This window comes from Eumetopias jubatus, unplaced genomic scaffold (assembly GCF_037043125.1).
Source record: "Eumetopias jubatus isolate StellerSeaLion01/CBP00866 unplaced genomic scaffold, mEumJub1_p1.0 scaffold_6, whole genome shotgun sequence".
NCBI classification, from domain to species: Eukaryota; Metazoa; Chordata; class Mammalia; order Carnivora; family Otariidae; genus Eumetopias; species Eumetopias jubatus.
The window spans coordinates 109,340,216-109,354,102 of NW_028274812.1; positions in this window are offsets into that span (position 1 = coordinate 109,340,216).

The following is a 13,887-nucleotide window of genomic DNA, read 5'->3' on the forward strand; positions in this document are numbered from 1 at the left end:
AGAAGCGCCTCCCACACTACCCCTGCCAACTCCTCCCAACCAACCATACAAGACTTGAGTTCATCTATCATTGGCAACAAAACGTGTCACATGGCCACCCAAGCAGTAAAACAGGCTGAGAACATGAGTGTTTAGGCTTTCCAGACTCTTTGGTGGAGGTGGGCAAGGTTGGGAATGGGGTGTTTGTTTAGCTAGGCAACAGCATCGCCTTGGAAGGGAAGCCATAAACATGCCAAGGTCACTGACAGCTTAAGGCCATTTCAACGCTGGAGGAGTAGCACAGATTCAGACCCAGCAAATCAGTTTTTCACTGGCTTATTGTTTTATATGGAGTTCAGAAGGAAAACAATTGGTCATGAAGTGGGATAGCCATGGAACATAAGTTGTGCCAGGAAAGCTGGATGAGAATTAGACATAGTTGGGTCAAGGACATTCTAGGTCAGGGAAATAATGGAAAGGACTAGGGATGGGGACACAACTGTCTTTTTTAAAATTTATTGTTATGTTATTCACCATATATCTCATCATTAGTTTCTGATGTAGTGTTCCATGATCCATTGTTAGTGTATAACACCCAGTGTTTCATGCAGAGCATGCCCTCTTTAATAGCCATCACCAGGCTAACCCATCCTCCCACACCCCTCCCCTCTAGAACCCAGTTTGTTTTTCAGAGTCCATCTTCTCTGATGGTTCTTCTGCCCCTCCAATTCCCCCTCTTCATTCTTCCCCTCCTGCTATCTTCTTCTTCTTTCTTTTTTCTTAACACATATTGCATTTTTTGTTTCAGAGGTACAGATCTGTGATTCAACAGTCCTACACAATTCACACTACTCACAATAGCATAAACCTTCCCCAAAGTCTATCATCCAGGCACCCCATCCCTCCCACCCCCCCAGCAAACCTCAGTTTGTTTCCTGAGATTAAAAATTCCTCTTATCAGTGAGGTCATATGATACATGTCTTTCTCTGATTGAATTATTTCGTTCAGTATAACACCCTCTAGTTCCAGCCACGTATTTGCAAATGGCAAGATCTCATTCCTTTTGATGGCTGCATGATATTCCCTTGTGTATATATACCACCTCTTCTTTATCCATTCATCTGTCGATGGACATCTTGGCTCTTTCCACAGTTTGGCTATTGTGGACATTGCTGCTATAAACATCGGGGTGCACGTACCCTTTCTGATCCCTACATTTGTATCTGTGTGGTAAATACGCAGGAGTGCAATTGCTGGATCGTATGGTAGCTCTATTTTCAACTTTTTGAGGAACATCCATACTGTTTTCCAGAGTGGTTGTACCGGCTTGCCTTCCCACCAACAGTGTAGGAGGGTTCCCCTCTCTCTGCACCCCAGCCAAGATCTGTCGTTTCCTGACTTGTTAATTTTAGCCATTCTGACTGGTGGGAGGTGGTATCTCATCGAGGTTTTGATTTGGATTTCCCTGATGCCGAGCAAAGTTGAGAACTTTTTCATGTGTCTGTTGGCCATTTGGACGTCTTCTTGGAAAAATGTCTGTTCACGTCTTCTGCCCATTTCTTGATTGGAGTAGTTGTTCTTTGGGTGTTGAGTTTGATAAGTTCTTTATAGATTTTGGATACTAGTCCTTTCTCTCATATGTCATCTGCAAATATTTTCTCCCACTCTGTCGGTTGTCTTTTGGTTTTGTGGACTGTTTCTTTTGCTGTGCAAAAGCTTTTGATCTTGATGAATTCCCAAGAGTTCATTTTTGCCCTTGCTTCCCTTGCCTTTGGCGAGGTTTCTAGGAAGAAGTTGCTGCGACTGAGGTCGAAGAGGTTGCTGCCTGTGTTCTCCTTTAGGATTTTGATGGACTCCTGTCTCACGTTTAGGTCTTTCAACCATTTGGAGGCTATTTTTCTGTGTGGTGTAAGGAAATGGTCCAGTTTCATTCTTCTGCATGTGGCTGTCCAATTTCCCCAACCCCATTTGTGGAAGAGACTGTCTTTTTGCCACTGGACGTTCTCTCCTGCTTTGTCAAAGATGAGTTGACCATAGAGTGGAGGGTTCCTTTCTGGGCTCTCGATTCTGTTCCGTTGATCTATATGTCTGTTTTTGTGCCAGTACCATACTGCCTTGCTGATGGCAGCTTTGTAATAGAGCTGGAAGTCCGGAATTGTGATGCCGCCAGCTTTGCTTTTCTTTTTCAGGAGTCCTCTGGCTATTCTGGGTCTCTTCTGGTTCCATACAAATTTGAGGATTATTTCTTCCATTTCTTTGAGAAAAGTGGATGGTATTTTGATGGGGATTGCATTGAATGTGTAGATTGCTCTAGGTAGCATTGACATCTTCACAATGTTTGTTCTTCCAATCCATGAGCAGGGAACGTTTTTCCATTTCTTTGTGTCTTCTTCCATGTCTTTCAGGAGTATTTTATAGTTTTCTGAGCACAGATCCCTTGCCTCTTTGGTTAAATTTATTCCTAGGCATCTTATGGTTTTGGGTGCAGTTGTAAATGGGATCGACTCCTTGCCTTGTCTCTCTTCTGTCTTGTTGGCATATAGGCATGCCACTGATTTCTGTGCACTGATTTTATATCCTGCCACTTTACTGAATTCCTGTGTGAGTTCTAGCAGTTTTGGGGTGGAGTCTTTTGGGTTTTCCACATACAGTATCATATCATCTGCAAAGAGGGAGAGTTTGACTTCCTCTTTGCCGATTTGGATGCCTTTGATTTCTTTTTGTTGTGTGATTGCTGTGGCTAGTCCTTCTAATACTATGTTGAATAGCAGTGGTGATAGTGGACATCCCTGCCACGTTCCTGACCTTAAGAGAAAAGCTCTCAGCTTTTCCCCATTGCACTTCTCCCCTTTTCTTAGCAGCAACAGTCATATTGGGTGAGGCCCCCCCTAATGACCTCATAGTAAACTGGTGACCTCTGTAAAGACCCCATGTCCAAATAAGACCACTTGCAGAATCCCTGGGGGTTAGGACTCCAGCATATCACCGGGAGAGGCCAAAGTTCAACCCTTAACAGTGGAACAAGGCAAAGGAGTGTGTGCATCTCTGCAGAAAATTGAGGGAGAGGGTTGGAAACCCGGTGAGACTTCCCCTGGGGGGAGAGTGGGTGGGGGGAGGGGGAGGTGTTATCTTGTTTACACCGTGCATTTAGAAAAATTACCTCATTAACTGTCTTTCTGCATCCAGGCCCAGCTGCAACCACTAAATCAATCATTTGGGGATTGGTTTGGCTTTTTTGGCCACCCTAAATGGCACATTTTTTAATTTGTTTTGATTTCCTGTGGGTGTCTCAAATGTCCAAAAAGATAGAGGGGATGGAGAGACAAGTCTGAGAAGAGACAGGAAAGATGGTGCCTCAGCTGGCCGAAGGATGAAGACTGAGAAGCAGGTCAAAGATGGAGAGTGGAACAGGGAGCTAGTAGCCCAGGAGAGTCTCCCACGCTGCATCTGAAAGAGTCACGTGAGGGGAGAGCAAGCCCAGTTTAGCAGAAGGCAGTAGGTCTAAGGAACTTCTCAGCCCAAGAAGTGACAGCAGATGAAAATATAAAATCAGGACCAGGTGACCCAAATCACTGGACACACAGATAAGGGCACCACCACCTTCTGCCTCAACATCCTTGTCCATTTCACTTCTGGGGGTCCCAGAGGTGGCTGACAGGTACTTCATGCTCTGAGGACTCAGGAACAGTCATCATGGAGAAAAAGCAGAGGTTAACCATCAGGCACCTGCACCGTCCCACCCATGTTATTTCCTTTTCCCTGCAACCAAAAGCTCCTGGAGGTACTGTCTCTGACAAACTGAGCCAGGAAGGAGCCCCAGACCCCCAGTCCAGCTGTGCCCTGAGCTCCAGCCCAGGCTCAGCTAGAGACCCAGCCCTGATGAAGAGGAAGGTGGCTGATAAGTGCTACCTGCATGTAAGCCCTCGTAACAGTAGAATCAGGGTCACGTTGGGGAAAGATGGAGAGCAGGCTTGTCATGCCAAATGGTCATTATTACAGCAGAACTCAGGAAAAGGAGCCATGTCTACTGAATAGACAAGTAGCCTGTGTTTACTTAGGTTGACTGTGTTATTAATCGTATAGCGTGACCCATCGGTGAATTGTAAAACCAGTTTAATGAGTTAAAACCAGCATTTGAAAAAATAAAATAAAATAGGAAAGTTAGAGGGCAGTTTTCATCAAGTGTGGAATTTGACAAAAGTTCTGTTTCCTTTACTCACATGTGCGTGTGCATACGAACAGAATGTAGATGTTTCTTTCCATGACATGAGGTAGGAAAAGCTGAATTGCACTAATCCAGACCATAGCCCTTAATATCATTGAACCTGAATACCAATGTGTAACAGATCTAGCTGGGGAGCTTGTTCAAAGGTAGATTTCCAGGCATAAGGTTCCAGAGATTTTTTGAGGCACTGTCTCCTAGTGGGGCTTGGGATTATGCATTTGAAAACCTCCCTCCCCCCACCTCATGTGGTCCTGATACATTTGGTCTGTGGCATAAGCTGCAGGAATCACAGGATCAGAGGAAAAAATACATGTATTTGGTAAGACTGTGTTATAGGAAGCTTGAATGACATATGAAGTTTCTTCCTTTATCTTAAAAGCAGAGACTTGAGAAACAGAGGGACATAAGGATGGGTATTGGCAGGAGGGTGAGTGATATCCTTTCTCCATTTGTAGGGATGAATTCAGTTTCTGGCAGAATCGGGTACCAGCAGAACATGCTTGGCTATAAATTATGCTTAACAGGATTCAGAGCCCGGCGTAGGAAAAGGCTAAATACCTCCCCTGAGTAAAATTATCTACTGAGTAGAACTCTCGACCTGGAGACCCAAATGGCTCAGGGAAACCTCTTCTGAGTCACAGCCCTGTACTTGGTGACATCTTAAGATTGCCTTTCATCCCTGACATGTCATGATTCTAAGAGCAACAAGATAGAGGGAAACGTTGAAAGGCCCCTGATCTCAAACATATCTGCCATCGATTAGGTCAGCGGGAGAAGGGGCCATGTCTACTGAATAGACACCATCAGACTGGATCATGACTCATCAGTGGGTCATGAAATCAATGAAATGATTTGAAAAATAAAATAGAATTAAATATGATAGAAATTACCATGGTGCCTTACCTTTAGTAAGGATGTTTGGTTATCTATTGCTGCATTAAAAAAAAAAAAACACAAAACTTAGTGGCCCTAAAATGACATTTATTTACTCATGATTCTGAAATTTGGGCAGAGCTCAGTGAGGACAGATAATCTCTGCTCTACAGGCAAGATTTACCGTGACTAAGCTGGACCTAGAGCACCCACTTGCATGATGCCTTCGTCCACATGGCTGAGAACTCCGTTGTGGTTGTCAGCTAGGGCCTGCATGCTCCAGCAAGTGGCCTCTCCATCCATATGGCTCAATTTTTTTCCATAGTATGACTTCTGGGTTCCCAGGAAGGGAACCAAGAGCAAACCTTTCCAGGCAACAAGCTTCCATGTGCAAGAGCTTATCTCATCTCCACTAACATTAGCAAGGGTAACTTGCTAATGTCTTGTGGTTGAAGTCCAGAGTCATCCTGAGAGGGGACAACACAGGGCAGGAATGTTGGTGGTTCATAGCAGACCACAAACGAGGGTTCTTTAAAAAAATTTTTTTTCCAATCATTTATGTGTATAAATAGTTAGTAGCAATGCAAAATATATTCCTAGTAGTTAATCACAGTGGAAAGGTTTGAGAAGCAGTGTTAGAAAGCCTGGGATACAGAGAGAAGACAATCCTATTTTCCTTGGTTTCCTCTTCCCCAATACTTCTGTGTATATTTACCCCATCTGTCCATTTCTCTGATACTCTCCCCTCTTTTATTCTTTTTTTTTAATTTTTTTTAAATTTTTTATTGTTATGTTAATCACCATATATTACATAATTTGTTTTGGTGTAGTGTTCCATGATTCATTGTTTGTTCATAACACCCAGTGCTCCATGCAGAATGTGCCCTCTTTAATACCCATCACCAGGCTAACCAATCCCCCTACCCTCCTCCCCTCTAGAAACCTCAGTTTGTTTTTCAGAGTCCATCATCTCTCCTAGTTCGTCTCCCCCTCTGACTTACTCCCCTTCATTCTTCCTCTCCTGCTATCTTCTTCTTTTTCTTTTTTCTTAAAATATGTTGCGTTATTTGTTTCAGAAGTACAAATCTGTGATTCAACAGTCTTACACAATTCACAGCACTCACCGTAGCACATATCTTCCCCAATGTCTATCACCCAGCCACCCCATCCCTCCCACCCCCCACCACTCCAGCAACCCTCAGTTTGTTCCTGAGATTAAGAATTCCTCATATCAGTGAGGTAATATGATACATGTCTTTCTCTGATTGACTTATTTCACTCAGCATAACACCCTCCAGTTCCATCCACGTCGTTGCAAATGGCAAGATCTCATTCCTTTTGATGGCTGCATAATATTCCATTGTGTATATATACCACCTCTTCTTTATCCATTCATCTGTCGATGGACATCTTGGCTCTTTCCACAGTTTGGCTATTGTGGACATTGCTGCTACAAACATTGGGGTGCACGTACCCCTTCGGGTCCCTACATTTGTATCTTTGTGGTAAATACCCAGTAGTGCAATTGCTGGATCAAATGGTAGCTCTAATTTCAACTGTTTGAGGAACCTCCATACTGTTTTCCAGAGTGGTTGCACCAGCTTGCATTCCCACCAACAGTGTAGGAGGGTTCCCCTTTCTCCACATCCCCGCCAACATCTGTCGTTCCCTGACTTGTTAATTTTAGCCATTCTGACTGGTGTGAGGTGGTATCTCATGGAGGTTTTGATTTGGATTTCCCTGATGCCGAGCGATGTTGAGCACTTTTTCATGTGCCTGTTGGCCATTTGGATGTCTTCTTTGGAAAAATGTCTGTTCATGTCTTCTGCCCATTTCTTGATTGGATTTTTTGTTCTTTGGGTGTTGAGTTTGAAAAGTTCTTTATAGATTTTGGATACTAGCCCTTTATCTGATATGTCATTTGCAAATATTTCTCCCATTCTGTCGGTTGTCTTTTGGTTTTGTGGACTGTTTCTTTTGCTGTGCAAAAGCTTTTGATCTTGATGAAATCCCAATAGTTCATTTTTGCCCTGGCTTCCTGTGCCTTTGGTGATGTTTCTAGGAAGAAGTTGCTGCGACTGAGGTCGAAGAGGTTGCTGCCTGTGTTCTCCTTTAGGATTTGGACGGACTCCTGTCTCACGTTTAGGTCTTTCAACCATTTGGAGGCTATTTTTCTGTGTGGTGTAAGGAAATGGTCCAGTTTCATTCTTCTGCATGTGGCTGTCCGATTTTCCCAACCCCATTTGTGGAAGAGACTGTCTTTTTGCCATTGGATATTCTTTCCTGCTTTGTCAAAGATAAGTTGACCATAGAGTTGAGGGTCCATTTCTGGGCTCTCGATTCTGTTCCATTGATCTATGTGTCTGTTTTTGTGCCAGTACCATACTGTCTTGATGATGACAGCTTTGGAATAGAGCTGGAAGTCCGGAATTGTGATGCCGCCAGCTTTGCTTTTCTTTTTCAGTATTCCTCTGGCTATTCGGGGTCTCTTCTGGTTCCATACAAATTTTAGGATTATTTGTTCCATTTCTTTGAAAAAAGTGGATGGTATTTTGATGGGGATTGCATTGAATGTGTAGATTGCTCTAGGCAGCATTGACATCTTCACAATGTTGGTTCTTCCAATCCATGAGGATGGAACGTTGTTCCATTTCTTTGTGTCTTCTTCAATTTCTTTCCTGAGTATTTTATAGTTTTCTGAGTACAGATCCTTTGCCTCTTTGGTTAAATTTATTCCTAGGTATCTTATGGCTTTGGGTGCAATTGTGAATGGGATCAACTCCTTGATTTGTCTCTCTTCTGTCTTGTTGTTGGTGTATAGGAATGCCACTGATTTCTGTGCATTGATTTTATAGCCTGCTACTTGACTGAATTCCTGTATGCGTTCTAGCAGTTTTGGGGTGGAGTCTTTTGGGTTTTCCACATAAAGTATCATATCATCTGCAAAGAGTGAGAGTTTGACTTCCTCTTTGCCGATTTGGATGCCTTTGATTTCTTTTTGTTGTGTGATTGCTGTGGCTAGTCCTTCTAATACTATGTTGAATAGCAGTGGTGATAGTGGACATCCCTGCCACATTCCTGACCTTAGGGGAAAAGCTCTCAGCTTTTCCCCATTGAGAATGATATTCGCTGTAGGTTTTTCATAGATGCCTTTTATGATATTGAGGTATGTACCCTCTATCCCTATACTCTGAAGAGTTTTGATCAAGAAAGGATGCTGTACTTTGTCAAATGCTTTTCCTGCATCTATTGAGAGGATCATATGATTCTTGTTCATTCATTTGTTAATGTATTGTATCACGTTGATTGATTTGCGGAGGTTGAACCAGCCTTGCAGCCCAGGGATAAATCCCACTTGGTCGTGGTAAATAATCTTTTTAATGTACTGTTGGATCCTATTGGCTAGTATTTTGGTGAGAATTTTTGCATCCATGTTCATCAAGGATATTGGTCTGTAATTCTCCTTTTTGATGGGATCTTTGTCTGGTTTTGGGATCAAGGTAATGGTGGCCTCATAAAATGAATTTGGAAGTTTTCCTTCCATTTCTATTTTTTGGAACTGTTTCAGGAGAATATGTATTAATTTTTCTTTAAATGTCTGATAGAATTCCCCTGGGAAGCCATCTGGCCCTGGGCTTTTGTTTCTTGGGAGATTTTTGATGACTGCTTCAATTTCCTTAGTGGTTATAGGTCTGTTCAGGTTTTCTATTTCTTCCTGGTTCAGTTTTGGTAGTTGATACATTTCTAGGAATGCACCCATTTCTTCCAGGTTATCTAATTTGCTGGCTCATAATATGTTCTTATAATTGTTTGTATTTCTTTGGTGTTGGTTGTGATCTCTCCTCTTTCATTCATGATTTTGTGGATTTGGGTCATTTCTCTTTTCTTTTTGATCAGTCTGGCCAGGGGTTTATCAATCTTGTTAATTCTTTCAAAGAACCAGCTCCTAGTTTCGTGGATCTGTTCTACTGTTCTTTTGGTTTCTATTTCATTGATTTCTGCTCTGATCTTTATTATTTCTCTTCTCCTGCTGGGTTTAGGCTTTCTTTGTTGTTCTTTCTCCAGCTCCTTTAGGTGTAGGGTTAGATTGTGTATTTGAGACCTTTCTTGTTTCTTGAGAAAGGCTTGTATTGCTCTCTACTTTCCTCTCAGGACTGCCTTTGCTGTATCCCAAAGATTTTGGACCGTTGTGTTTTCATTTTCATTGGTTTCCATGAATTTTTTTAATTCTTCTTTAATTTCCTGTTTGACCCATTCATTCTTTAGTAGGATGCTTTTTAGCCTCCATGTATTTGAGTTCTTTCCGACTGTCCTCTTGTGATTGAGTTCTAGTTTCAAAGCATTGTGGTCTGAAAATAGGCAGGGAATGATCCCAATCTTTTGGTACCGGTTGAGACCTGATTTGTGACCTAGGATGTGATCGATTCTAGAGAATGTTCCATGGGCACTAGAGAAGAATGTGTATTCCGTTGCTTTGGGATGGAATGTTCTGAATATGTCTGTGAAGTCCATTTGGTCCAGTGTGTCATTTAAAGTCTTTATTTCCTTGTTGATCTTTTGCTTAGATGATCTGTCCATTTCAGTCAGGGGGGGTGTTAAAGTCCCCCACTATTATTGTATTGTTGTCAATGTGTTTCTTTGCTTTTGTTATTAATTCCCTTATATAATTGGCTGCTCCCATGTTCAGGGCATAGATATTTACAATTGTTAGATCTTCTTGTTGGATAGACGCATTAAGTAGGATATAGTGTCCTTCCTCATCTTTTATTACAGTCCTTGTTTTAAAATCTAGTTTGTCTGATATAAGGATTGCCACCCCAGCTTTCTTTTGGTGTCCATTAGCATGGTAAATGGTTTTCCACCCCCTCACTTTCAATCTGGGGGTGTCTTTGGGTCTAAAATGAGTCTCTTGCAGACAGCATATGGATGGGTCTTGTTTTTTAATCCAATCTGATAGCCTGTGTCTTTTGATTGGGGCATTGAGCCCATTTACATTCAGGGTAACTATTGAAAGGTATGAATTTAGTGCCATTGTATTGCCTGTAAGGTGACTCCCCTCTTTTATTCTTTTTGTTTTTTCTTTTTTTTTCTCTCTCTCTCCTTATCTCTTTTCTTCCCAGTTTTCTCTCTCTGCCACCCAGCCACTTTTTTACACTTTATCTTTCATATTCAAACCTCTCTTTCAAACGCAAACGTACATAAGCTGAACATAAGCTGGTGTCCCATGTGATGCATTCTCTGTACAGCATCACATATAAATGAGCACAGTCCAGTTGCCAAAAGTAATTTTACATTTATGTCCATTTTTTTCCTGCATCTCTTCAAGAATAGTAATGAGAAGCCAGTTTAAATTCCACAAACTCTGTAAAATTCCTTCTCTTCCCTCCGTGCCCACCTGGCAACTGCTCTGGAGTCTCCCACTTGCCAAACCGACAAACGTGGCAAAACTCAGCCCAGAGGGCATTCCCCAACCGCCTCCTCTCCACTTAGTCTCTGTCCACCCCAGCAGGGTGGAGCATCGCCAACCCAGCCAGAGCAGGGGCAGAGGTGGCCAGCCCCACCCTGTCCCCAAACATGCCTTGCCACAATGGGGAGACCATTTTGCTGTCCTGCAAAAATGACTTCACCACCAGCCCAACCCCTCGACTGGTGCGTGCAGCCTCCATTCGGACCCCCGAGCAGCAGCTGTGAGAGGGGCAGAGAGAAAGTGGTGTACATCAGAGGGCAGGACCCCAGGCTTGGAATGGGCTCGGTGCCACCCTGATGCCCTGGTGGCAGAACCCTAAAGAGGGGCAAGCCCACCTTACTCCCAGAGAGAAATATTCACGCACCTGCGATGTAGGTAAGGTCTACAGACCCTCAGCTGTGGGAGGCGTGGTCAGAATGCCCGGAAGGGCTACGGACCAAGGATCTGGGAGCGGGCTGGATAATTGAAGTAGGCTCTAGGGTCCTTGCTGCCATTGCTACATTGGCTTATATCCCTGAGCTCTTATTCATTAGCTGTTGGACAATTTCACACACACAGGCACACGTTCATGAGCATATATGCATACACACGTACACATACACACACCAGCAGTCTGGGGCATAAAGACAGCTATTACAGGCACTTAAAATTTCTTTTTTTTTTAAAGACTTTATTTATTTATTTGAGGGAGAGATAGCAAGAGAGAGCGTGAGCATGAGCGGGGTGAGGGGCAGAGGGAAAAGCAGCTCCTCTGCTTAGCAAGGAGTCGGATGCAGGGCTCAATCCAAGGACCCCAGGATCATGACCTGAACCGAAGGCAGATGCTAACCAACTGAGCCACCAGGCTCCCCCCAGCACTTAAAATTTCAGCCTCCAGGTTTCAGCCAGTTCGATAAAGAGGCCAGCTGGACATAAACCTCAGGTGCCCCTGTGGTAGATGCTGGGATTCCTGCCTCTACTGTCCACCCCTACAGATGAGCAGGGTAAATATACCTGTCCACTTTCTCAGTTTCCCTAATGATCCCTCTGCCAAGAAATCAGGAAGCTCAGTCCTGACCTGGCTGATAAATGCTGAGGACATCCTTAGTCTTGGAGCCTCTTCATGAACCAGAGGGCCACAGCAGGAACAGGGCCTTGGAAATCACCTAGGGTGGCTGGTCCCCACTTTTTTAAATAAGGTGCAAGAAGAGAAGCAGCTTCTGCCCTAGTCACCCAAGGTTGGCCAAGAGCAGAGTCGGTGCTCAAGGTCAAGCCTCTATACCTTGGACCAATGGAAACGCCTTTTGTTGTAGCCCGGGAGCCGTAAAGGCCTCAAAGCCTGGGCTGGGTGAGGCCCAGGGAGCAGAAAGGTCCAGAAAAGAATGCTTACTCAAGATCACAGCCTATTGGATCCATATTTATCTTCCCACAAACACCTATTGAATACCTACCACCTGCCAATGCTTCTTCTAATGGCAGGGATACAATGGTGAAGAGGAGTGGTCTCTGCTCCCCAGGAGTTTACCTCCTAGTTAGCTATAACAAGGTAACCAAGTAAAGTATCTGAGTGTCAGGTGGCAATAAGTGTCAGAGAGAAAAATAGAGGACAGGGATAGAGAGTTCTTTGGAGTTGAAGACAGTTTTCAGCAGGGAAACATTTGGGTAAAAGCCTGAAGAAGACAAGGGAGCCTCTTCAGGGGGCATAATGTTCCAGGCAGAGGGAACAGTGAGTTTGAGTCCACAAGGCAGAGGCATGGCTGGTTGTTGGAGAAAAAGCACGGAGGGCAGTGTGGCTGGAATAGAGTGAGCCAGGAGGTGAGTAGTGGGAGCTGAAGTCAGAGTGGCATAATGATGCTTGGACCAGAGAGGAGGTGAGGAGATGTGATCAGAATTTGGAGGATGAAGGCAGGAGTATTTACTGAAGGACAGGTTATGAGGTGTGACAGGAAGAGAAGAGTCAATATAACACTTAGTGTCTTGTCTTGAGCTACCACAAGGAAGGTGTTGCCCATGACAGAGGAGAATGAAGTTCGAGCATGTTGCACAAGATACCCTAGACATCTGGGTGCCGGCGGCTACAGGAGGCGGTGCAGAGATGAGCTCACTGAGGCAAGGCCAGGCCTTGCACCTGAGGATTCACAGAAGTGCCAGGCCAGCCCCATGTACTCTGGAATGTCAAAAAGTCTATCACCTGAAAAAGCCTGGGCTGGAGATGGAGAAGCTCCGCGCAGTCCTCGGGGCAATGCAGCACAGAGGGGCCACTGCAACAGAAGAGCAAGCCTAGCAGAGTGCTGACATTTGGCTCCAGCTCACACTGTGTCCAGATACAAGTGAAGCTAATTTCCTCCTGCAGGTGTTTCCACCCTGGAAGACCCCTGGAAACCCACTGGGAAACATACTATATAGTGAGTGATATATGGGTTTGCTTGAGCCTTGCTCTGGTGGCAGAATGAGCACATTTGACGAATATTCTCTAGACCCAAAAATCCCGAAGGTCCAAGCTACAAAAAGAAGAGACGAGCTAAGAGGAAGGCAGGTGCCTGCTGGTATTTGCAGAACACCACCCAATTAATCAGCCGTTGTACGTGGGTGGCTGGGCTGAGAAGGAGGGATGCTTAAGGAATGCCTTCATGGGGTTCCCCAGAAGCAGAACCTGAGACAAGCTTATTTGGGAAGTGAGCCCAGGAAGCAGCAACAGGAGAGTGGAGATGTAAGACAAGGAATGAATGTGTTAATGAGCTCAGTTCCTCTGGTCTCTCTCTAGGAGACTGACAGCATAGAATTTGTCACAGTGTGTCCCACCCAAGAGGCTAGAAACTGGGATATTTATCCACTAACTCTCATCCATCATTTGTAGAGGGATCTTCCCAGAGACTTCAACTTCCTAACACTTCTAGAATGTCCCTTATCTCAGCTTCCCACTCTCCTGCAGCCAGAGAAAGCAAGTGTTTGCAGTAGGAAGTTGTCAGCATGTGCTGAAACCAGAGTACTAAAGGGGATTTGGCAGGATATGATGAACACAGAGTGTTTCACAGAAACAGCCTGTGGGTACTCCATAAGTGGGTACTCCATTCTTAGCTTGGACTCCAAGAACCATCTTCATCCCAGAAAACAGACTTGAGATGAGTGACTATTATCATTCCTACAATCAGAGATGGAAAATCCAAGGCAGAGTCTCACTGGTCCCAACAGAGGGAAGGCGCACTTGGCATTCTCTGATTGGAGACCGGAGCTGCGCAATGCCCAACAAGTCAGAATTTTGCAGTGTGCTGAGGAGAGGCCATCCTCCTTTGGAAATTGACTGAGATCTGGTTCTTCAGGTTCTTGGTGAGTGTGTAAGCAGTGGCTGAGGCTCAGCAGTGG